The sequence below is a fragment of the Pseudorca crassidens genome, chromosome 12, assembly GCF_039906515.1.
Source record: "Pseudorca crassidens isolate mPseCra1 chromosome 12, mPseCra1.hap1, whole genome shotgun sequence".
NCBI lineage: Eukaryota > Metazoa > Chordata > Mammalia > Artiodactyla > Delphinidae > Pseudorca > Pseudorca crassidens.
In genome coordinates, this window is record NC_090307.1 from 80,426,270 (window position 1) to 80,451,087 (window position 24,818).

The 24,818-nt window shown below is 51.0% G+C and overlaps 1 protein-coding gene across 2 annotated transcripts in view; it reads right to left on the reverse strand.

Annotated features, from left to right (window-relative positions):
* NOS1 (nitric oxide synthase 1) overlaps positions 1-21,107 on the reverse strand; it is a 181,299-nt gene extending 160,192 nt beyond the window's left edge. For both annotated transcript variants that reach the window (XM_067700754.1, XM_067700753.1), the window contains exon 1: positions 20,810-21,107. The gene's annotated coding sequence lies outside the window, so the exon portion shown is untranslated. The remainder of the gene's footprint in view (positions 1-20,809) is intronic.
* Positions 21,108-24,818: the final 3,711 nt, after the last annotated feature.

A 24,818-nucleotide genomic window follows, 5' to 3' on the forward strand; every position in this document is an offset into this window, starting at 1 on the left:
CAGATCCCTTCCTTGCCTGTGCATTGGCCAAACTGTTGAAGACTCTGCTAGGCCCTCCTTGATCCAGACTTGCTTTTTGTCTCCAGCCTCCACGCCCCAGCCACACCCTGCTGCCTTCTGTTCTGTGGTTGGACCTCCCTCTTCCTCACCCCAGGGTCTTTGCACATGCCACTCCCTCTGCCTGGAGCACACTTCCTGCCGTCTCCCTCCCTCTGCTGACTCAACCTGCAAGATCCCAGCTTGGAGAACTCTTCCTCTAAGAAGCCCTTTCCTGGTCTCCCCTAGACTGACATCAGTGTCCCCCATGCCTCAAGCACAGCCCCGATCACATTAGACTGTAATATCCCGCTGTAGTTAGGAGCTGTCTGAAAGCTGGGCTGAGATGATCATCGTCACGGGTCCTGGCACCTAGTACATATTCAATTAATGATTGGTAAATGAGAGTAAAACATGAAACTCCTGGGCCAGGTGGGTGGTGACTGGGTGAGTGAGTTTGGGTGGCTCAGTTCAGCCCCCTCCAACCCCCCAACTCCTAGAAATGCTACTCCAAGCCCTTACTCTCAGGGTCCCAGTGATGGTGGGGCAAAACCCTCTTCCCTCCTCCTTTTCCCAGTTCACAGACTCGACCATGTTATTGCCTCTCCCTGCCCCACAGATGCTGCTGTTTTTCTCATTGGAGGGAGGGTCTGGCCCTTGTTATCAAGTTGTAGCCCTGACCTGGGGTTGGCATCACCCAAATCTCTACCCTGGGGACAGCTCTTGTGGACCCGTAGCAGAGCAGAAGGAGGAGAAAGAGGAAGAAAGCCATGACTGGCAGCCGAGGTGGTCCCTGCTGGGAGGCTGAACCCTATCCCATCTTCAGACAGTGATTTCTTCTGTGCCTGATTGGAAGGACCTTCCTCAGGAACTGCCCTGCAGTGGCCCTGGAATAGTAGAAAAAGCCAGTGTTCCATTTGCCAAATGCTGGGAGAAAAGAGCTTCTTGCCCACAGGAGGGACAGAGAGAGGGCCAGGCGGGAGAGAGCACGTCCGGTCCTGGACCTGTCTCGTTTGACCTTCAGAACATCCCTCCAGGATAAGCAGTCCTGGTCCCATGTTATAGATGAAGAATCAGAGGCTCAGGAAACAGCAAACAGCTTATTGTTAAAAGTCAGAAATCCCATTAAAAATTTTTTTCTTAAAAAGAGGAGCGGGGCAAAGATGCTCCCGATGGAGGCGTCTCAAAATCGCAGGTACCCCCAGGCGCCCTGGGGATCTTGCTAAAATGCAGGTGCTCATTCAGCAAGTCTGAGGAAGGGTCTGAAGGTTTGCATTTCTGTCTTATTTATTTATTTTTATGTCTTATTTATTTATTTTTAAACTCGTGTAACATCATGCGAGTTTCCGGTGTATGTACTGACTTGATATATTTATATGTCATAATATGATTACCACCAGGTGCATTAGCCAATACCTTCATCACTTGACATAATTATCATTTCTTTTTTGTGGTAGAAACAATTAAGATCTAGCCTTTTAGCAACTTTGAAGTTTATAACATGGTGTTGTTACTATACAGGTTCCAGACCTCCACGATAAAGCGAGTATTGAGATAAAGCGAGTCACACACATTTTTTTTTGGTTTCCCAGCGCATATGAAAGTTACGTTTACACTATATGGTAGCCTATTAAGTAGGCAATAGCATTATGTATCAAAACAATGTACGTACCTTAATTAAAAAAATCCCTTATGGCTAAAACAGTGCTAACCATCACCTGGGCCTTCAGTAAGTCATAGTAGTGACAGAAACCACTGATCACAGATCACCATAACAAATAGAATAATAATGGAAAAGACTGAAATATGAGAATTACCAAAATGTGACACAGAGACACAAAAGCGAAAAATGTCGCCGGTAGACTTGCTCGACGCAGGGTTGCCACAAACCTTCAATTTGTAAAAAAACACAGTATCTGTGAAGCACAATAAAACGAGCTCTGCCTGTAACCATTAGATCCTACATTTCTCACCAGTCCCGCTGACCACAGTTTGGGAAGGAAAGTGCTCCAGAGTGCTTTTCAAATTTAGCAACGAAACTCCTCTTTTCAAAAGCGCTCTTACGTCCTAAATTTCCTAGGAATGCTGATTGTTCTGATCTTAAGAGCCCTTATAACCTTGTTTAAAAGTCAGTGTAACGAAAAGCAACTTCCTAAAATGAACACGTGTTTATTGAGAAGTTACTGTGTGCTGGGTCCAGCCAGGCGGGCCTGTGTCCATTACATCTGCACGAGTTTCTTGGGGCTGCCGTAACTAATTGCTACAAACTTGGTGGTTCAGGGCAGCAGCATTTATTCTCTCTGGAGCATTTATTCTCTCTGGAGTTTTGGAGACCAGAAGCCCCAAAACCCTTGATCAGCCCGGCCCACATCCTATGAAGTTTCCAGAGGAGAATTAATTCCATGCCTCTCTCTTTCTCTTTGTCTTTTTAAAATGACCACATTTAATTAAATGTTTTTCTTTTAAAAACATTTTAATTTTGAAATATTATAGATGCTTATGAAGTTGCAAATCAATTACATGAGGGGTCGTGGGCACCCTTCACGCTTTGGGTGGTTGCCGGCAATCTTTAGTGCTCCTTGTCTTATAAGTGCACCACCCTAATCTCTGTCTTCATTCTCACACCCTCTTCTTCTCTGTGTCTCAAATCTCTCCCTTCCCGTTTCTCTTATAACGACACTAGTCAATGGATACCAGTCAGGGCCTACTCTAAATCTAGGATGCTTTCATCAAGAAATCCTTAACTTAATTGCATCTGCGAAGACTCTATTTCCAAATGAGGTCACAGTCAGGGGTAATGGGGTTAGGGCTCAGACATATCTTTTTTGGGGGGACACTGTTCAACTCTCAGCAAGAGGTGAGGATAGGAAAGAGAATTTAAAGGATCCAACTCAATTCTGAATCCCGCTGATGTGGTTACTGTAGTGGGGTGCTGGCAGGTGCCCAAAAGACCAACGCCACCTTCTCCGGGATCCCTCATAATGGGTCCAGCTCGCACCAACCTTCCTTCCCCCTCCTGAACCCTCAGGGCTTTATGGCACTGTCTCGTTCTCTAGTTACTCCCTACAGAATCTAATAACACCAGCTGGACTACAGGCTCCCGGAGCACTGCGGCTGGGACCTTGCAATAATTTGGTTTCTCACCTAGAACTTCTCTTGGTCCAGAACCAGGTCAGGGAGAACTAGCTTGGCCCCCGTGGGTGCAGCCACGTACTGAGAAGTTCCTGGGATCAGGTCTGGGGGCTGGGGGGTGGAGTGTGGGTGCATGCCTTCCCACCTGGGGAGCACTCAGCGTGTGCACACTTCCAGGGTCAGCAGTCCGTATGGGAGGAGACTGGCCAGATGATGCACCGCTGCCCAAAGCCTCCTCCAGATCTGATGCCTCTTCATTTTTTTGGTCCTGAGTTGGGGGGCTGCTGGTGACTTTTAGCAGGTAAAGACCCTAGGGAATTGTCCCTTGTCTGTCTTTACATTTTCTTTATTCTTTCATGTCCCTAATGTTAAGTAATTAACCATCCCCCTCAGTGAGCCAGGCACTGGGATAGATCTGACACCAACCACGGGCTCAGAGAGAGGACGGGCAATGCCAGACCCCATCTCAGGCATGTCCTCTCTTGAAACCCCAGGGAGTTCTCTCCTTGGAGCTCTCTGGTCTGGTTCCTCTAAAAATGTGCTGGGGATGCCACGTGCCACCTGGGAACGCTGGCTGACCTGACTTCGGGGGGAATGCCAGCACTTGTCTTCTTTCACAGGAAAACTGCAAAGTCCAGCTCAAACTTCCTGATATCCTTTTGGGGTGAACCTCGGTCAAAGCCACCCACAAATTGTCATGAGAGGCTTAGAGACCAGGGCACAAACATGTGTCCTTTGGCCTCTGCAAAGTCCTCTCCAGAGGTGGGAGAGGCAGAGGGCCAAGCCTAGGAAGGGTTCCCCTTCCCCCAACTCCCTCTAGAGTATTCCCCCAACTCACACTCAGAGGGGCCCTGAGCTGCTGCTGTCCTTGAATTTCTTATTAAATGTTTTCTTTTTTAGTTTTTCTTTCTTTTTATTGAATTATAGTTGATTTATTTTCTTTTTATTGAAGTATAGTTGATTTATTTTCTTTTTATTGAAGCATAGTTGATTTACATATGCTAGTTTCTGGTGTGCAGCAAGGTGATTCAATTACATATGTATATATTCTTTTTCCGTGATGGCTTATTACAGGATATTGAATATAGTTCCCTGTGCCGTACAGTAGGACCTTGTTTATCCATTCTCTATATAATAGTTTGCATTCTTATTAAATTTTGAACAAGGGGCCCCAGCATTTCATTTGGCATGGGGCCCTGCAAATCGTAGAGTCTGTCCTGAACAGAATCCCTGGAAGTGGGACCCAGGAATCTCCTTTTTCTTTTTAACCCGGTCCCTGGGCGGGGTAGACGGATGGGTGCTGAAGTGTGAGAGCTGCAGCTCTAGGGAAGCTAAAGTGGGAGCAGGAAAAGTGGTCTCAATCCCCTCATTTAAAAAGGCAAAATACATCGAACGCCATTTCTTTTCCAAACTCCCAACAGCTTCCCCTTGCCCACCTGGCCCCCGGCACTCAAGTCCCTTGTCCCTGGTCTTCTTCCATAAAGAGGAATCAGCCTCCAAATGCCGAAGTACCTCACGCTTCGCTTATTTGAAGGAGGGGGAGGGGGAGGGGCAAGTGGAAGACCTGCAACCTGGTTCTGGCGTCAGGCCTGTGCCCTCCACCCTCAGGTCCTGTGCCTTCAGTGATAACCACGACCTCTCCCCCGTCTCCTCCCGCCACCCTTCTTTCGCCTCATCTGTGCATCTCTCTGTTGGTTACTCGTCGAAGGGACAGCAGATCCCAAGCCGTTCTCACGCAGTCCTGAGTTGCTATGAAGCCCCCTCTTGTCATGACTGAATTATGCTCCCCAAAACCCACCATCTCCAATTCATAGATTGACGTCCTAACCCCCGGCACCCCAGAATGTGACTTTCTTTGGAAATAGGGTCGTCGCAGATGTAATTAGTTAAGATGGGGTCCTACACTGGAGTAGGGGCGGGGATTCAATATGACAGGTGTCCTTATAAGACTAACTCCACATGAAGAGACAGACAGACACAGAGGGAAGACAGTGTGAAGACCGGGCAATGCCACTTACCCATCGAGGAGCCCTGAGGCAGCCAGAGCTAAGAGAGGCACGCTACAGATACTCGTCCGCAGCCCTCAGAAGGAGTCCCCGCTGCAGACAGCTTGGTCTTGGACCTGTAGCCTCCAGGACTGTGAGATGATACATTTCTATCGTCGAAGCCATCCAGCCTGTGGGCGTTTGTTACGGCGGCCCTCGCAAACTAACACGGCTCTTACTCAAGATGGTGAATACCCCACTGTCCGACTGCAGAGTGGACTGCCATGCCCCCTCACATTTCAAAAGTGGGTGCCCAGAGATGTCAATAATGCACCTGGTGTCCCCCAGCACTTCCGGGCCTGAGCAACGTTTGGACTCGGAACATTTCCAGGCTGCCTCTTCCCCCCTTTCTGCTTTGATGTGTCTCCCACATTCCGTGGGTGGAGACCGACAGAGGGAGATGACGGCTGGCAAGAGCTCTAACTGGCACGAGCTGGTCATTCAGGGGAACCCCTGTGGATGGCGGCCAAGCCCCTGGGAGGGGCCCGGGACTGAAGCTACCCACTTGAGTGGGTCTTGCGGCCCTCTGTGGGGGAGGACATCGCCATCAGGCTGCCAGCCTGGTGCTTCCCTGTCTATCAAAATCATGGGGGAGAAGAACCCGCTACCGTATCCCTTCCAGGAGACAAAGCCGCTGGGCAACCAGCTTCCGATGACTCCATGGCCTACTGGTTGCTCCTCTTATTAGACAGTCTCAGAATTCTAGGAATGACACTGACCATCCGATGACAGGAAAGAACACCCATGTGCTGTCATGAATGGAGCTGCCCTGCTGCTCTGTGCCACTGTGAGAAGAGCAGCCCACATCCTGCCCTGGAAACTTCAGGGGGCTTCGGGAGGGATGGGCTCAGCAAGCAGCCCGCCCCGTGTGCCCCAAGGCTGGGAGCAGAGCACACTGCAGTCAGGGTGACGGACATCTCCAAGGTCTTACTGGGACGTCCCGCTGCATCCACTCTGCCGCTGATCTACCCTCATGAGCTCTGGTCCAACAAAGACCCCATCTTACTATATTTAAGGGCGTGTGTAATAAAATCCTCTCACGTTAGGAGCTCGACTGTTAGAAGTAAATGGACCCACGTTCAAATCCTGGCTCTGCCACTTACTGAATGATCCTGGGCAACTTCTGTGCCTCAGCGCCTTCATCTGCAAAATGGGGCTTATTATATGTGGGATTGCTTTGTTTGGTCAAAAAAGTGCTCATGCATGTAAAAGGCTTCATGCCATGCTCAGAACATGGGAAATGTCCAAACGATGGTGGTGGTGGTTGATTTTGTCAATTCACAGATGCTTTAGAGAATTTTCTTCTTTGTCCACAGAGAGGCTCTCAAACTGGATTATCTATGGTTCTTTGGGTTTCCAAAATCTGAGATCACCAAAATGCTAATGGGAGCAACTGCAGGGCTTACCCCTTGGCCCTGAGACCAGGAGGTCTGACTCTGGGCCCACAGCCGTGCACGAGCCTCCTGAGATGGCATGCGCAGTGCAGGGTGTATGTGTATTTTCCTTCAGAGGTGCCAGCTGTTATCAGATTTTCAAAGGGGTATCCTGTCCACAAAGGGGTCATGTCTGAGAATGGTCTGAGCAGGTTGTCTGTGCCCAAGGGCCGGCAAAAGTGACCCACCACTTACTGAGCCCTACTGTGTGCCAGGCTGACATACGTTATCCCAATACCAACAACTGGGCAAAGTAGGCACCATCACTCCCATTTTTCAGATGAGGAAACAGAGGCTCAGGGAGCTCAATCTGGGAGCCAGGCACTGGGCTCGGCCGCTCGCCTGTCCCACGGCTGGCACCGGCCTGGGATTCCAGCGCAGGACTCCCTGATCCTAAGCTGTGTCCTGCTCTTGGCACTGTGCTGCCTTGGGGAAACCCAGCAAGGTACCCCAGCCAGGAAGTGCCCTTGGCCAGAGCCTCAGCTCAAGCTCCACCCCACGGATCTCACCAGGCATGGAGGCATCAGAGACCACAGGACAATGGCCCTCAAGTCCATGGAGACTCCATGTACCCTCCAGGAAGAAAGAGTTCACTTCCCTCTCCGCCTTGGCCCCTGGCCCCTGGCTTGCCCACTCTTGGTCCTTCTCTGGTGCTCCGCTGTGTGCTACAGAACCCGGCCAAGCAGTTGTTAGAAGCCTGGGACCTGGAGGCAGGGAGAACTCTGGCTCCGCCCCTTATCAGCTGTGTGACCTGGAGTGACTCAGCCAATCCCCGTGAGCCTCACTTTCTACATTCACACAATGAAGCTAATAGTCCCTGCTTCCCAGGACAGGCTATTCTATTTTTCTTGTACTTTCTCCTATCAGGGCCACCCTCTTTCCTTTCTCCATCTCCACCTATTCTCCTATGAGCATGAACTCAATAAATGGTAGCAACATTGACTGCTGCTGTTATTGTGTTCTTATCAGCTGAGTACATGTTTACATCCACTGCTTTCCCCACATTTTAAGCTCCAGGGAGGCAATGATTGTTTATCTCCGCATCCCTAGCACCTACCATAGTTGCTGGAGCACAATATACCATCAGGAAATGTTTGTGCTGAACAATAAATTCAAAGAAAGTTCTGCTTCCACCATTGATAGCTAATATCAAAAATTCAGAGCCCCAAAAGCACTTCATAAAAGTACAGTTTCCAGGAAGTTTCACAGACATTTTTGAGTGAAATATCCACCCTGGGTTACTGGGGAGAGCTGGGGAAAGTAGGGACATGAACTTAACCTCAAGGCTACGTACAATAGGACCAATCAAGTCATCTCAGGGCACATGTTTTGATGTCTCCATCAATGATGGAGTTTTAGGATGAAAGAAATATGAAGATTGTTCCCTGTGATAGTTCTTATTATACACACCTTTATCAGGGATTTAACAGTCATCTACCTTCCATCCTGCCAACCGTGAACCTTTTTACCTATTTATGTATCCATCCCATCCTTCCAGTTATCCATCCATCCATCCATCCAAGCATTCATCTGTCCATCTATTCGTCCATTCATCCATCTATCCATCCATCCATTTGTACATCTATTAGTACATCTATCAACCCATGCACCCATCATAAATGTATTTATCGAACACTTTCTAGCTTCCAGGCACTGGGTTAAACATTGTTGTGACCTAACACTGAATAACCTATGGATTCTACCTTCAAGGAATTTACATTCTAGAGAGAGAGACGAGCAAGTAAATAGGTGGTCTCAGTTCAGCATGATATGGGATATGGTGGGGTGTGTATAATAAGAGTCTGTGGGAGGACACAAGACCTAGGAGGGTCCAGCAAGACTTCCTGGCAGAGGTGATGTCTAAGTCGAGGCAGGAAGGATGGATAGGGTATACTTTGCGGGGCTTTTGTGGGGAGATGGGCCTTCCATTCAGAATGAACAGCAGGTGCAAAGGCAAGGGCAGGAGGAAGTGTGCTAACTTGGGGGAACAGTAAGTGGTTCTATCTGGATGGACTATGGGATGTGAAGCTGAGAGGAATGAGACAGTTGGCGAGAGTCCAGGGCCTTGGGTTGAGTTTGGATTTTGTCTCAAGAAACTGGGAAGCCTTGGATGGATGTAAAGAGGCTTGAGTGAAGGGGGAGGCTTTATAAAGTTCTCTCTCACAGGAAATGGATTCCCTTTTTGAATAGGAACGGCACATGGGAAGCAAGTCACCAAACTTGGGAAGGATACGAAAAAGACTTCTTCCTTCTGAAATTTGCCGTCTCCTTTCCCAGAGCACAGGACACAGACTTACTGCTACCTGCTATGTGCCAAAAACTGTGCTGGGATACACGAGAAACCAAACCAGGTCCCTGCTTTCCAGAAGCTTATCACTATATTGGTAGATAGAACTTGTACATAGAAAGAATCAGGGATAGGCATCGATCAGGCAAGAAAAGGGGGAGAAGAAAGGAAGGTTGAACATCAACACCTCATCTGAAATAGTTGTGGAGTCAAGATACCCCACCTGTGGTTGATGGAATAAGAAATGAAAGTGGAAGGCATTTCTTAAAGTTGCCAAGGTAACCAATGTGGAATTAAAAATAGTGATAGACATATTGGGAGGACAGGGAAGGAAATGTCAACAGATAAGGTCTAAGGTCCGGAAATCAATAAATATCAAGTATACATATGGTATTTAGAGATTTGGAGATAACCACAGAGGAAACTGCTAGAAAATGTAAGAGCAGGAGTCCTTGGGAAGCAGGCTAAGAGTAGGAAGGGGCGGGATGGGGAACTGCTTCCCACTGTAAGGCTTTCTCTCTTACGTGATTATTTTTTAACTAGGTGTATGTTCTTAGATAAGAGATTCTGAACATTCAAATAGAGAGAAATCTTAGCTTACTAGAGTTAGTGGCAAAAGCTGCATGCAGTTAACACCATTGGCTTTGGAGCAAAGGGTCTCTGGATACAATTCAGAGGGGCCGTGAACTTGGATGGGAAAAACAATTACATCTTTATTTTATTAACCTCTAGCTGAAATTTAGCATTAGCCTTCCTTACGAATACAGAGAAGGCCATACTGGTATTATCGGACCTGTGACTTTATCACGGATAGAAATCACAAGTATTTTCATACCACCTTACAACCGTTGCAAATATCTCGAACTAAGTATGCTCCTCACTCCTTCAAAATCACAGCGTGTTAGGCTCACAGCTACTCTTTTAGTTAATGCATAAATAAAAAAACACACCTATTCCCATATAATATTTGTTTTTTGAAATACATTTTTGGTAACTATGTCTCGATATAATTGGTTCCTTTGCAAACTTGGGTTTTTCTTTTTTTTTTTTTTAAAGAAGATGTTGGGGGTAGGAGTTTATTAATTTATTAATTTATTTTTGGCTGTGTTGGGTCTTCATTTCTGTGCGAGGGCTTTCTCTAGTTGCGGCGAGCGGGGGCCACTCTTCATCGCCGTGCGCGGGCCTCTCACTATCACGGCCTCTCTTGTTGCGGAGCACAGGCTCCAGACGCGCAGGCTCAGTAGCTGTGGCTCACGGGCCTAGCTGCTCCGCAGCATGTGGGATCCTCCTAGACCAGGGCTCGAACCCGTGTCCCCTGCATTGCCAGGCAGATTCTCAACCACTGTGCCACCAGGGAAGCCCTTGGGTGTTATTTTTTACGCATTGAAAAACATTCTTCTGCAAAGAGGTCTGTGGGCTTCACCAGATGGCCAAGGGATGTGTGGCATGAGACAGGTTGAAAACCTTCTTTAGAGGAAGGAGGAGAGCAGCTGGGTGTGAAGGCTTTTGATACAGTCTTCACAGGTGGGGAGCAGGATATATCAGTACATGTGAGGGGACCTGGGACCCGGGTTGATGGAGAGGCAGATCGAGGGCGCTGATGAAGGGATGCCGCCCATCACACAGTGGTACAATCACAGCGACAGCAGTGGCAGAAGCTGTAAACTACTGAGCATACAAGCTTCCAGTCCTTGCGTCCGACCTTGACAACAAACGTAGGAGGGTACTAATGCAACTTCCCTTTTATAGCAAGGAAACCCAGTTGCAGACGTGCTCAGGGGCTAGTCTGAGGTTCCACAGCTGGTAAGTCATAGAGCTAGAATTCAGACTCTAATCAGCTTGTCCCCTGACTCACTTGTCTATACTGCCATGTATGGTGGAAGGTCTTGTTTAACCGACCAAGAAGTCGAGGATGGGACAAGTGAAGCCAAGTCCAGGATCCCAGTGTGCTCGGGAAAAACCAGCTGAGGCTTTTTCCTTGCCCAGCTTACTGCCAATTCCTTCCTCCTGGCACCCCACAGATCTGGGAGGCTCCAGGAACCCTGTGCCAGTTCTCTGGGCATCACCATCAAAACGCAAATCCTACCTAACCTTCCTTTAGCCCATCACTCAGACCTTCCTTCCCATTTTGGCCTTTGGAGCCCTCCCGGCATTAAATCTTAATGCCCCCATAACCTCCTAGTTGGACCCCCTAACTTGAATGTACATTCCCTGCCACCGCTAGATGCCTCTGAACTTGAGTTCCTGAACTTGAGGTCTCCTTGGGGGTTCATAAGACACTCTGATCGTGTTAGAAGTGTTATCGTTGTGTTTTTATTTGGAGGACATTACCATCAGCCTTTCCTGGATTTGCTGATAACTGTCTTATCATTAAGAATTGCCACGTGGTCCAGGGACTGTTCTGTGAGGACGGAAATGGGCTGAGCTGTCCTGCTTTAATTACTGCACAATAGCAAGAAAAGGCCATGGGTGTGATACAGAAATGATCCTTTCCATGTCTGGTGAAGACCAAAGGCTGGAACGCCACGCTGTACAGACAGGATTCAAAGCAGTGTGAGGAGAGCGTGAGGGAAAACCAAGTCCTCATGGGGCCCGTTGGGGCAGAGGCTGGGGGATCCCAGGGGACCCTCTGGGCCATGTGTCATCTACTCACATTGCGAACAGAACTTCACTCCAGCCATCACGTCCATGTTTGAATTTGAATTTGATTTGTTTTGAAAATCGGACGGTGTTCAACGTGTGGATTTGTTTTGGTTTTACAGGGATATAAGCATGAAGAAGTCATGTCCGCTTTTCTGCTGGTACACAGTTAAGCAGCATCATAATAGAAGTATTTTATGACGACACTGAGAGGGCGCATTTGTGAGAACATGTGCCCTTTAAAAGTGTTCCACGTTTGAGAGACACTGATCTATATGCCATCTTTTATTTTCAGTTTTCCCTTTCCATTTATTTATTATTTTTACATTTTAATTTTATTTATTTTTTTATACAGCAGGTTCTTATTAGTCATCCATTTTATACACATCATGTATACATGTCCATCCCAATCTCCCAGTTCATCCCACCCCCCCCCCCCCCCGCCGCTTTCCCCCCTTGGTGTCCATACGTTTGTTCTCTACTTCTGTGTATTTATTTATTTTTACTGAAGTCTAGTTGACTTACAATGATGTGCTAGTTTCAGGTGTGCAGCGAAGTGGTTCAGCCAGTGGTCCCAGACAGGCTGGGACCTGGGCCCCTCTGCTGCAGTGCTTGCACCTGGACACATCTCTCCTCCAGCAACAAACAGACAAGGAAACTATACGGGACTAAAAATAACTGTGTGCATGCGCAGTTGGGACAAATTCTGGACAAAAGATACAAAGAGACCAAAAAACCCAACTGTCACTTTTGAAGAGCCTGGAGCAAAAGCAGGGGGTCGGGAGCAAAAGCAGGGGGTCGGGAGCAAAAGCAGGGGCTGAGCATGCCCCCTGCACACAGCACCACCTAAGGGGTGGGCAAAACACCTAAGCCAGCCCTCCGTCCCGACCCCTGGACACCCTCTACCCTCACCCCATATAAGGAACAAGCTTGCCCCACATTAGGGAGCTGACCGGGCTAGGGAACCTGTCGTCTGTTCTCGCTGCCCTCTGCTGCAGCAGGGGCCCCAGTAAAGCCTTGCCTGAATTTCTTGTCTGGCCTCTGATCAATTTCTACTGACTAAGGAGGCCAAGAACCCTGGTTGGTTATATTTATACACACACACATACTCTTTTTCAGATTCTTTTCCATTGTAAGTTATTATGAGATACTGAACATAGTTCCCTGTACTATACCGCAGGTCCTTGTTGTTTATCTCTTCTATATATAGTAATGTGTATCTGTTAATTCCAAACTCCTGATTTATTCCTCCCCCTCACTTTCTACTTTGAGAACCATAAGCTTGTTTTCTATGTCTGTGAGTCTGTTTCTCTTTAGTTAATAAGTTCATTTGTATCCATTTTTTAGATTCCACATATAAGTGAAATCATAGGATATTTGTCTTTCTCTGTGTGACTTAACTTCACTTAGTATAATAATCTCTAGGTCCATCCATGTTGCTGTAAATGACATTATTTCATTCTTTTTTATTATATGCCATCATTTCACAGGCTACACCCACTGCTCAAAACTTGTTGCTCACTTGGAATTACTATCCCAAATGCCTAGCGTGGCCCTGTACCGTGCCAGTCCTCATGGACAGGCCTTTCACTCCAGCCAAATAGGTCGATTTAATATTCTTCCACTAGTCTGTGCCAGTTTCCAGCCATGGCAGGTAAGGGTGGGGTGTGCCAATGGCTGAAACCAGCATGTAAAACACTGATCAGTACCTGACAGATGGTAACCGCTACGAATACCAGCATCATTGCTACCTCATGGGGCTGATGGAAGAGACATCCAGTCGTATAAAAACATCCTCTCCCGACATTCCTGTCTGTATCTTACAACCTGGTCAAGAGAATACAAGGGAAATCGAGGTAAAGGTGTCAACTGGAGTGGAGAAACACCTGGGAAGGAGACATGGGAGCCTCCATGATGCCGTGGGAAAGAACGTTCTGGACGGGAGAACACAGTCTTGGGAGGAAGGTCCAGCTCTGCATGACCTTGGACAAGCTACCTAACCTCTCTGAGCGTCTGGCTCTCAACATACAAACAAGGACAAAGGATCATTCCAGGCTTGCTCACCGCACAGATCAGGTGGGAGGTTGGCGAGGGCAGGGATGTGGAAGATGGCAGTGACAGTGAAAGGCTACTGTTATGATCGCTAGGGTGGCGGTGACATGGCAGAGCCAGAGGGATGCTCAGAAAGCCGGTGAGGGAGGGAGAGACAGAGAGAGACGGAGAAGGAGAGTACCTTCACTGTCTTGACCGTCTGTCCCCTCCCCAAGGCTAATGCAGGCACCGTCCGGAGGGATTTCACTCCCAGCTCCCGCCCTCAGCTGGGTTCAGCTCACACAGGCTCCCTGGGGCTGCCTTGCTGGCAGCTGAGGTCCCAGTCAGGAGGCTGGAGGGTCAGGTCACAGGCCCCTTGGAAGAGGAACCTGGTGGGGACGGAGCGTTGGCTGCCCGGAGCGGGGATGCCCAAGGCTGGGCTGCACTGAGCTCAGACCACACTGTGGTGTGGGGGTCTGGAGCTTAGCACTGACCCTCAGTTCCTCAGAATATAATAGCGTCACCTCTTCTTCTATCTTCCTGTGTGCATCTGGAGGGCCCCGAGTCCCCGATGCTGAGTAGGAAGGTCCTTTGGGGTCATTAGCTAATATGCAGGATCCAGTGGGCAGAAGAATGCATTTTGTTTCCTGAATCTGTGGGAATTGCTGGCCAATTGCACGATCGGCTTCCTGAAGACTGAATCTGTTTTCTCTGCTTTGGGGTTTGAGTCTTTCAAAATATTTGGTCTTTATTTGAGATCGTTTGTTTTTCTTTCCAAGCAGCGAATGTCTCTATATAAGGCATTGTTCCGGGGGAATCCTGGTGAGCGTTTGCAAACCCATCTTTTTCCCTAGCGGAATTTTCTTGAATAATGAGCTCCACTTTGATTTAAACATTTTTTTTAATAAGAAGTTTCCTCTTAATTGCAGAGTGATTTTGTCAAAGGTATTTGGCAGAGGGGGTGAGGGATGTGTTAACGTTACAGGCTCATTCATTGCTAATGAAGTGGAAGGGAAGTGGAACCAGGGGAGAAATAGGATAAAAAAAGAAAGTAATAGAATCAAAGGAGAAGAGAAATAGTCTAATGGATGTGTGTGGGCTTTGAATAGGCATCTTGTTACGAGGGTAAGCGCTTGAGCTGGAAGAGATACAGGGCGGAGGAGTCTGAGCCGGGATCTGGCCAGACACCAAGTCCTAGGACTTAAAGGCACTGCCCCCATCTCCCTCCGGGCCCAGGGCCTCAGTTGCCACATCTGTCAAATGGGATGGAGCCATCTTCCCAGGGCTGCTGCTGGAGGGGGGCATCCCAGGGAACAATGGATGAATGGGAAAGTGTGAGCTCTAGAGTGCTGTGCACATGTAATGTGGGCTTGTTATTGGGGTCGGGGGTGGGTGTGGACTGAAGGGGCTTCCAGACTCTCTCTAGCTCTCCGAATCCAGAATGTGATGAAAATACACAGATACACACTCGTAGGTACAGACCCAGACACACCTGTGCACAGGGACAGATGCACACACACTCACAGATACACACGCACACCTCCACACCCCCGTACCCTCTCACACATTGGTTCTCACACGGCCACATATACTTCATTACACACCCTCACACGCCCATATACACACCATTCAGTACACACACCCTCACACGTGTATCTCCCCTCAACTCCTCACACACACACCCTCACACACACACATGCTCATGCACACGCCCTCATGTACACACACTTCCAAAACACATCCTCTCACACTCACAAACCCTCATACATACCCTCACACACACGCCCTCACAGTCATGCCCCCCATTCTTGCACGTAGCTTCTCACAACCCCTCACACACACACACAGACCCACACAACCCTCTCATGTATATACACCCCACACCCTCACAAATGCCGCCCCCGACACCCCGATACACACCCTCACATCCACGTGTCCACCCACCGCTTCCCGCGATCCTCCATACACAGCCACGCACGCAGTCCGCACGCACGCGCTCACGCACGCACGTACGTACGCACGTCCTCACGCACGCATGTGCTCTTCAGTCAGACAGTCATTCCTGGCCTCCACGCCACCGCCCCTTCCCGCCGAGGTCTGGTTGAAAGTGAGGCAGGAGCTCGATGGGCCCCAGGCGACACAGCTGGAGCTCGTCCCCTGCGGACAGATACTCCCAGATGAACAGGGGGAGGAGCGGAGACCCGCCCAGATAAGAGAACACATGTTTCTCCTCGAGGCCAAGGAGACCTTCCCAACTACACGTGAGCAGAAAGGCTCCTCAGAGGTCAAAAGGGAGGGGCCGTCACCTCATAGTAAGTCATGTCAACCTACCCATAGGCCTCTTCTCCAGAATCCATCTTGGCTAAGAGATGTGCACGCGTACAGAGATATACCTGAGATATACCAAATACGGACTCAGAACCAGGCAAAGCAAGATGACTGGCCAAAGGAAACCCGGAAGAAATGCCCCATAAAAGTGATTCAAACTACCAGGAGGGTGCGACTCTCTCTGAGTCTGCCCCTGTGTCTATCCCCACATATTCTTTTTCCTCCTAATAAACACTTTGTTTCACTACTTTCTGGCTCTGTGGGAATTCTTTTCTGCAAAGCCAAAGGGCCAGGGCCTTGTCACTGGCCACTGGTCCAGTGGCCAGGAATCAGTGCTCTCATTACAACTGCCCGACCTCAGTCTCTGGCCGGGAACCGAAACCCCGCTTCAAGCCCTGCAGGCCGAGCCCACTCAGATCAAAAGTAGAGCAGATCCTCCATCCTCTCCCCTGCTGAGCTCACGCCTCACAGCCCCGCCACCAGGCCTCTGGCCTACGACACCCAGAAACTGCTCAAAACTTTCATCTTCTCAACTCCTCGGCCACGTCCCTCTTTTTGTCCTCTGTCCTTGGCATTTGATGACCCCCAACCACGAACTAGGGATCCTTTCTTACTCACAAACGCATCTTCAGACCCTGGCATGTAGTTGGAGTTCAAGAAATATTTGTTAACTATATGGATGGATGGATGGGTGGACGGATGGATGAAGGTATGGTACTTGGGGAAAGAGAGGGTCTGCTCAGACCTGGGCTTTGGGAGTGAGGCGTGGGGAGAGTATGGGGGGCCTGGCCCCTCTCGGTCCGTTCCAGGGCCCTGCTCCCTCCTGAGCTGACTCTGCTTTGCCCAGTCCACACACACCCCATCTTTGCCTCCGCATGACAGACCCAAAGTACTGATGACACCCAGGACCTGCCACTGGCAGCCATTTCGGGCTCACCCCCCGGGGCTCCCTTGTCCCTCTGGAGTTTGCAGGAAAGGCCCCAGATTCCGCAGGCACACGGCGCTCTATAAGCCGACCCTGCTTCCATCTACCAACTCTGCCATGTGCAGTTCCCAGCACTTGCCGTGTGCCAGGGACGGGGCTACTCGAATCACGTAGAAATCCTACCAACCATTCCAGAAGGGGGCCCCAAGGAGCACCTACAGCCTAGAGCTGACCAAGCAGAGGCTCTAGGAGGGAAGGAACTGGCCCAAGGCCAACACCTGGCAAGTGGCAGGGCTAGGATTTGAACCCAGGCCTCAAGATCGACGGCACCTTCCCCTGACTTCCCGCACTGGGTCTGGCGCCCCCTCCTGGGCTCCCCAACCCCTCTGCGCTTCTCCACTGGGGCAAGGCACCCTCCCGACTGCCCTCGTCTGTCCACTGCCTGCCTCGCCCCCTGGACCAGGAGCTACTCAGGGGCAGCGTCGGGGGCAATTCTGGGGCCTTGTCCGGGTGTCCTTTGTCCGGCATCGCACGCACTCCCCAGCTGCTGACCTTTATTCCCGGAGAACTGCCTTCCGTAGGGAAGCTGGCTTGTTGGGGAAATGACGACACCCCTCGCCCCAGCTGGGGACCAGTGACTGGCTGACACGGGGGTCCCAAAGGCTCACCCCCTTACCTCAAGGTGGGATCCACTTCGCGGTGCAACTCATGATAAAGAGGCTCCCACGGGGTCAGCGGAGCCCCCAGGCTCGTTAAGCCCCTCCCTCTCCCTTTCTAGAAAGCACTCCCTCCACCTGTTAATCGTTGTAACCCCAGTGCCAAGACCAAGGCCAGGCGGACAGTGGGAGCTTCCCGTGCTACTGAAGGAACGAGCCATTTCTCCTGCCCTCCATGCCAAGGCTCTGCGCTGATCCCGTGGGCCTCCTCGGTCAGGCCGTGCAGAGAATCAGCTCTCGGCCAAGGGAAGAAGCGAGATCTATCATCATCCCCACTCGAATCCTTGTACCTTGACCAGTGCCTGGCCCAGAGTAGGAGCTTAGTATTTGCTGAGTGAGTGAATCAATGAATGAATCATGAATGACTGCCTCATCTTCTCTCTGCCCAGACGTCTGGTTTTGCCACCTTCAAGGTCACCTCAGCCCTCACCTGCCAGGTATCCTCACGGGCCATGGTCACACTGGCTGGCTTCTACCTCATACCAAAGTGCTTTGCCAGCCACCCGCACACCTCAGGGTTTCACTGAGGGACCACGGGCCCCCCCTCAAGGGCAGGGGAGCAGAGGGGAGCCTGCGCCGTGCTGGGTCAGACCCCCACCCTTGATTCACCCGGGACAGCTCTGCTCTGCGCTACTTCCATGAGGTTTTGTTTGGACAAAAGCGCTCTGTGGTTACAAAGACGAGGAAGCCCTTTGCTGTCTGGCATTTTCTAACTGCCCCGCCCCCTTGAGTGGGGCACATCCTCTCTCACGCGGACCCACTCAAGTTTTGTTTGTAGACGTTCTACTCACGTCCCCATCTAGACGGGAACTCCTTAAGGGCTCTAGCCGAGAGGTTGAAAGCTCAGGCTTTGGTGTCGGAAAGGCCTTGTGCAGGGAATTCCCTGGCGGTCCAGGAGTTAGGACCCGGCGCTTTCACTGGTGGGCCTGGGTTCAATCCCCGGTCGGGGAACTAAGATCCTGGAAGCTGCATGGCGCAGCCAGAAAAAAAGAAAAGAAAAGAAAAGAAAGGCCTTGGGCAGGTTATGAAGCCCCTCGTACCCTCAGTTTCTGTGGCTGTAAAATGGGGACGTGACAGGGCTACCATCAGACTGGGGCAGGAATTCCAAAAGATGAATCATGTCTATGCTAAGCCCTGTGCCTGGCTCACGGCAAATAAGTGGCACCTTCTAGTATTTATTAATGACTTGAGCAAGTGCCTTAGGCACACTTGGTAATTAATCGTCAGCATTATCACCATTTCCTTTGGAAAAGGAAGCTAAACCATGGATGTGTGTAAGGCTCATCCTGTCCTGGTGTGGCTATTTCCCAGAGACCTAAGAGGGCACGTCATTGTCGTGACTGGGCTCCAGTGAAAGTCACTAATTCCAGGTAGACACTGGGGACGTTCCAAGCGGCAGCTGCGTGGCTAAATGGGGCCCTTACGCCTTGCTGCAAAGGGACCAGAGGAGGACCCCAGTGTTCTTCTGCTTCCTAGGCATCTGGCTTTCTGCCACATCCAGGCTCACTGTGTACAGACAGCAAGGAAAGTTGGAAGAGACGATGATTTCTCATTTCCCAGATTTGCCGCTGTAACTGCAGCCGCTAACACGGCGCTGGGTACATAGTGGATGCTGCATAAATAGTGCGGGATGCGTGAAGGAATAAAGGAAGGAATGGATTTGAAACCTACCATGAAATTTCAGCACCTAGTATAGGTGTCTATCAATCAATATATCTGAGTGAATGAATGAATTCTAGGGTCACTCTCACAGTCCCGGTGCTGAGCTCAGGTTCTAGCCTGGAGGAGGCCCGTGATAAATATTTATGGAGGAAATGAACTAGATCCAGTATTTCCCAGAAAGCAACTGAGCTTCGGCTGTGGTTGCCCCACCCCCTTCCCCACTCACCCCGGACCCACAGACAACGTTCCAGCCTGGCTTGGCCTCAGCTTGGTGGGAATGGGGTCTGAGAAACAGCAGGTTCAGCTCCCCGGGGTGCACAATAGGGGAGACCATCTAGCTGGCTCGCCAGGGAGCTCGTGGGTGCTGCCCTCAGGAAACATCCCCAACCTCCCCCAAGACGGACTGCGCTGGCAAAAGAGACTGCAACGACCCAGGGACACTGCCAAAGAGCCCCCGTCTACACAGCCGCAACATCAATACGACCACACACGCAGACACAGATGGGGACATGTGACCGTGCCCCGCTGACCACAGGGCTCTCTGCCCACAACTCATCCTTCCTCCCAAGCCTACGTGCTGGAGCCCGTGTCCAGACAGGCTCCAGTGATTCACACAGGTGATCCTGCCCGTCTCCTAAATGCACCCCACGTGGCACAAGCACGTGGACACACACGCAGCATCCTCTATCCCTCCAGGGCCCGCCATCCTGTCTCAAACACACATTGCCTCCGCCCCAAGCCGCGGCTGCCACAGACCACTCAGTGGTCCCACCCAGAGATAACGCCATCTGTCACAAGGGACCCCTTTCATGGATAACAGAACACCTCTTAGCCAGGAACTGGGGCCCACAGTTCATAGCGTGGGCTCAGAGACAAGTCACACGTCACCACGTTGCTTGTAGGTACTAGAGCTGTGCCTCTCTCTGACCCCCAGTCTGTGCCATGGGTAGGCAGCTGCCCCCTCCTTTGCCGCTACTGGGACTGACTCCCCACTGGGAACCAGGGGGTGGCTCAGACCCTGCAGAGCAGCGCGGCCTGCACGCTGGACGGGCATCCACGGGTCCTAGACCGGGGCCCTGCTTGCCGCCAGCCGTGCTCCAGGCCATGTGGCACTCCGAAGCCAGAGGCTCCCCCCGAGCTCCGGCACTGGCTGCAGCAGGCTCCCCATGCTGGCTTCCTGCAGGGGTCTCGTGCCCGCCAAGCAAACGGGGCCTCCCGGGAGCACGAGCGGGCAGTTAGGTGGAAGGTGGCCTTAGGTGCCCAGACAGGCCGGCACAGAGAGCCAGTTTTTCCGGGGTGACGAGCAGAGCGCTGGGACCCTAAAGTCTCCGTCTGGGCCACCTGGCCCTTCGTTCACCTGTCAGGTCCCCTTCAGCCTTAGCCCGGGGGTGGCCCCTGCAGCTGCATGACCCGGGAGGAAGGACACCAGGCCGGCATTTGGTCCCCTGGGCTACCCGGCAGGTCAGACCGAGGCGAGAGAGCAAGGCCCGCGGCGAGCCCCCTCCCCACCACGGCCACGCCGGGCTCCCCAGGCCCGCCTGCCCGGGGAGCAGAGCCCCCGCCCGGGTACTCACCAGCTCTGGCGAGGCCTCCCCCTGGCGTGGTGGCAGGCGCCCCTCTCAGGCCGGGCTCCCCATCTGGAGAGGCCAGCGGCACTAATCAGCCGCCTGGCGTGGTGCAAGCCGCGTGGCTGGGCCTTAATTGACACCAGGTGGCCCCTCCCCAGGGGCAGGCTGGGAGGCTGAAGCCAGGGCAGGGGGGCTGCACCCAGGCCCGGCCGGTTCAGGCCTCCCCTGGAGAGACCGGGGCGGTCAGGCAGCCGCCGGCCACCCCTCCCCTCCTCTCGGGCCGGCCGCCTCCATTGCACACCCAGCCCCGCTCCCCTAGGCTCTGACCTCTCTTTCATTTCAGAGGCGGCAGCAGCAGTGACAGCGTCTTTCCAGGAGGAGGGTGGCTCAGGTTTCCCCCCAGCTGGCCGGGGGCAGCCAGGAGTGTGTGTGCTGGGTCTGCAGTGGCCAGGCTGGGTCCGCAGGATCCTGAGGAGGGTCACCCACTGTGCTCCCAAAGGACCCCCACCCCCCGAAACATTTTTATTGAACACTTTGTACGTGCCAGGCCCTGCACAGTGCCCTCGCGGTACCCTGTGAACTCTCTCGGGCCCTGAGAGATGGATATGTATTAACTCCACCTAGTAGGCGAAAAAACCGAGGCTCAGAGAAGCTAAGTTTCTTTCCTAAGATCACACAGCAGGAGAGACACCACGTCAGGGATTTTAACCACTCCCTGCAAAGTAAGGCATCATTTCTTAGACAGGGAAATTGAGGCTCAGAGACAGGCAGCCAGATGTCAAGGTCATACAGCAAAGTGTGCAATTTGGATTTGCCACCAGTCGTATTGGGCCAGGCTGCCTGGAAAAACAAAGTCTGTGTTTATGCTGAAACATAAGCTTTCTCTCCTATACCGCGTGCGTCCCTGCTTATATTAGGGCTCTGAGTTTGAGCCATATCTGGGGTTTAGGGGAAAGAACATTGGACATAGACTCAGAAGACCTGTGCTGAACTTGCTGTGTGACCTTGAGCAAGTTACTCTTCCTCTCTGGGCTTTGCTGAAGCTGCAGTGAACACCGAATGAGACGCCATGTTGAAAGGGCTTTGTGACTGGGACACACAAGGCAGGATTGGGGAGTGCTGAAGTGGTCCTTATTCTGCCTCAGTACCCCTCAGTACCCCTTCAGAGGCCCCCACCCCTGCCCTCTCCCCTCACTGCCAGGGGCAGCAGGACCTAGCAGTTAAGAGCACACACAGTCTCTGCCAACTCACAGATGTGGGTTCAAACCCTGGCTCTTCCTCACCAACTGGGTGACCTTCAGAGGTCCCTTCCCTGCTCCAGGGCTCAATTTCTCATCTCGAAGATGTGCTAAAGAGCACCGCCTCCCTGCCTGGGCTGAGTGACATTAAATGAGAAAACGCCCAGCACCTGCCTCTTTACTCAATAACATTTATTGAGCAACTACTATGTGTGTGTCATCGTGCTGGGCACATAATGGTGGACAAAATAGAGTCAGTCTGTGTCCTGGTGATGGACACAGACAGTAAATTAAAAAACAAATATATATGTAATTCCTTGTAGAACGTCCTCCAAAAATAGAAGTAGTTATTATTGTCCACGCACTTATTTAACAAAAGAAATTGAGCACCTACTATGTGCCACGTACTGTTACAGGCACTGAGCATATAGCAGTGAACGGTGCACACGGGTCCCTGTCCACATGGACCTGACAATTTCTAATAATTAACCATGACAATCCATAGCAATAATAATTATTATAATACCATTCTCAGGCAGGACAGGTTCACCGCCCCCGACCACTGTGTGCCTCGGTTTCTTCACTGGTAGAATAACATGCCTGTCTTCTGGGTCTGCCCCTCAGGGAGCTCCAAGGTGGAGCATGCCATTCCAGAATGTTAGGTCTAATCCTCAGTGAGGCTCATGGGCTCATTTTGGTCTGACTTATGGGCACTCTGGCAGGGAGCTGATCCCCTTGGCCCAGGCCCAGATCCCACATGGGTTGGGAGAAGCTGAGCCCGTGACTCAGCCAGCCTGGCTTGTCAGGCTGGGAAGAAAGCAGGCAGCTGGCTGGGCTGTCAGCCATGGGGCCCTCCTGAGCCAGACATGGGACAGGTGCCTGGGGTACAGACTGGGGCCTCAAGATGACAAAGGAAGGGCTCTGAGGTCAGGTGACTGCACCCTAGCCCCTGGTGGTGAGAATATTCTAGTAAGAAGCAGTGAGAAATCACAGAGTGGGCTGCCTTGTGAGGGAATGAGCTCCCCGTCAGTCAAAGGATTCCAGCAGGATGCTGTAAAGGGGACTCCACAAATGGGGAGAGTGTTCTAAAAAAGCTAGTTGATTTTTCCTCCTCCTCCAGGCCTAATGTTGGACATCACCTTCTCTTGGAAGCTTTTTCTGAGTCCCTCTTCCACCCTAGGCAGGTGCTTCCTCTGAGCTCCCCAGCCCTGGGGCTCACCCCTGCCCCAGCACTTACCACTCGGTGCCAGAATGACCTGTTCATTTGTCCAACTTGCCCATAAGACTGAGCTCCACCTCCTCTGTTCCATCCATACCATTAAACTCCCAGTACCCAAGCACAGAGCATGGCACACAGTAGGTGCTCAGCAAACGTTTCTTATATTAATAAAAGTACAGATCGCAATGATCATCTACAATGCCCTTTCTTACTTTGAGCATTTGAGCCTTTGACGATGAGGAGCCCTGCCATTTCATTCATTCTTCATTCAACAACTATTTCCTGAGCACCTACTATGTGCCAGGCACTGCTCTAGGTACTGGAGATAAAACGATGACCAAAATATCCCTGCCTTCATGGAGTCTACCATCTCGTGACTGTACCTTTAATTAGGTAATTTTCACAGGTGTTTCTATTAATAGCAATGACAGCCATTGCTATATACCAGGGTTTCTCAACCTCACCGCTATTGGGTAATTCTCTGGGGTGGGGGTGACGGCTCTCCTGTGCACGGTTGGAGGTTTAGCAACATGTCTGGACTCTACCCATTAAACACCAATAGCAACCTCCCCCCTCTAGATGTGATACCCCAAATGTTTCCAGACATCGCCAAATGCCCTGGGGGAACAACAACTAGGGAACTAACCCCTAGCTGCTAACCGCAGTCATATATTAAGCAGCTGCTATGGGACATGCACTTTGCATTCATTAATTTACTTCATCTCTAAAATAACTCCAGGAGGCAGGGGTAATTATTTTCATTTTACACATGAGGAAACAGAAAAGGTTAGTTGCTTGCTTACGGCCCCAGGTCTGCGCACGCAGCCCTGGGTGTGCAGGTTTTCAGCGTCCCTGTGCAGAAGGCAGGGCTGGCGGACACTCAGAGCTTGGGCACTGGCTGCGGAGACCAGTCTCAGAGCAGCATGTTCCTCGTCTGGGCTCCCACAGGCATCTGCTGTCAGCCTGGAGCTGAATTCTCTTCTGGTTCCACCCTGCGGCCATTTGCAGAGCGCAGGGACTGACACCCAGTAGGCCTTCGAGAGCAGCAACAGCTGGGAGAAATACGCTGAGAGCCACAGAACTAATTATAAGTTTTCTAATAGCCACGTTAAAAAGGTGAAAAGAAACAGGTGAAATTAATTACAGTAATTATTTTGTTTAACTCAGTCTAGTCGAAAAGGATCATGTCAAGATGTAATCATGATACAAAATTATTAAGCAGGTAGTTTACACTCTTTCTCGGTGTTTGTTGGAACATCTTAGAAATTCAGTGTGTATTTTACACACATCTCCATTCAGACTCATCCCATTTCAAGGGCTCAAATAACTAAACGTAGCCTGTGGCTTCTGTATTGGGCAACGCCATTCTGGGAAGCTTTGCTGATGGAGGGAATGAAGACAGGAGATGGATATTCTCAGCTCAGTGGGTAAGGCATCCCTGGGCCCACAGATCCTGTGGGCTGCCACATGGTACTGTTTTTCATTACTCATCTCTCTGTCCTCCAAGTTCATCCGTCTTTTGTCCTTGGAGCCCAGCCCCAGTGCCAGGCACTGGTAG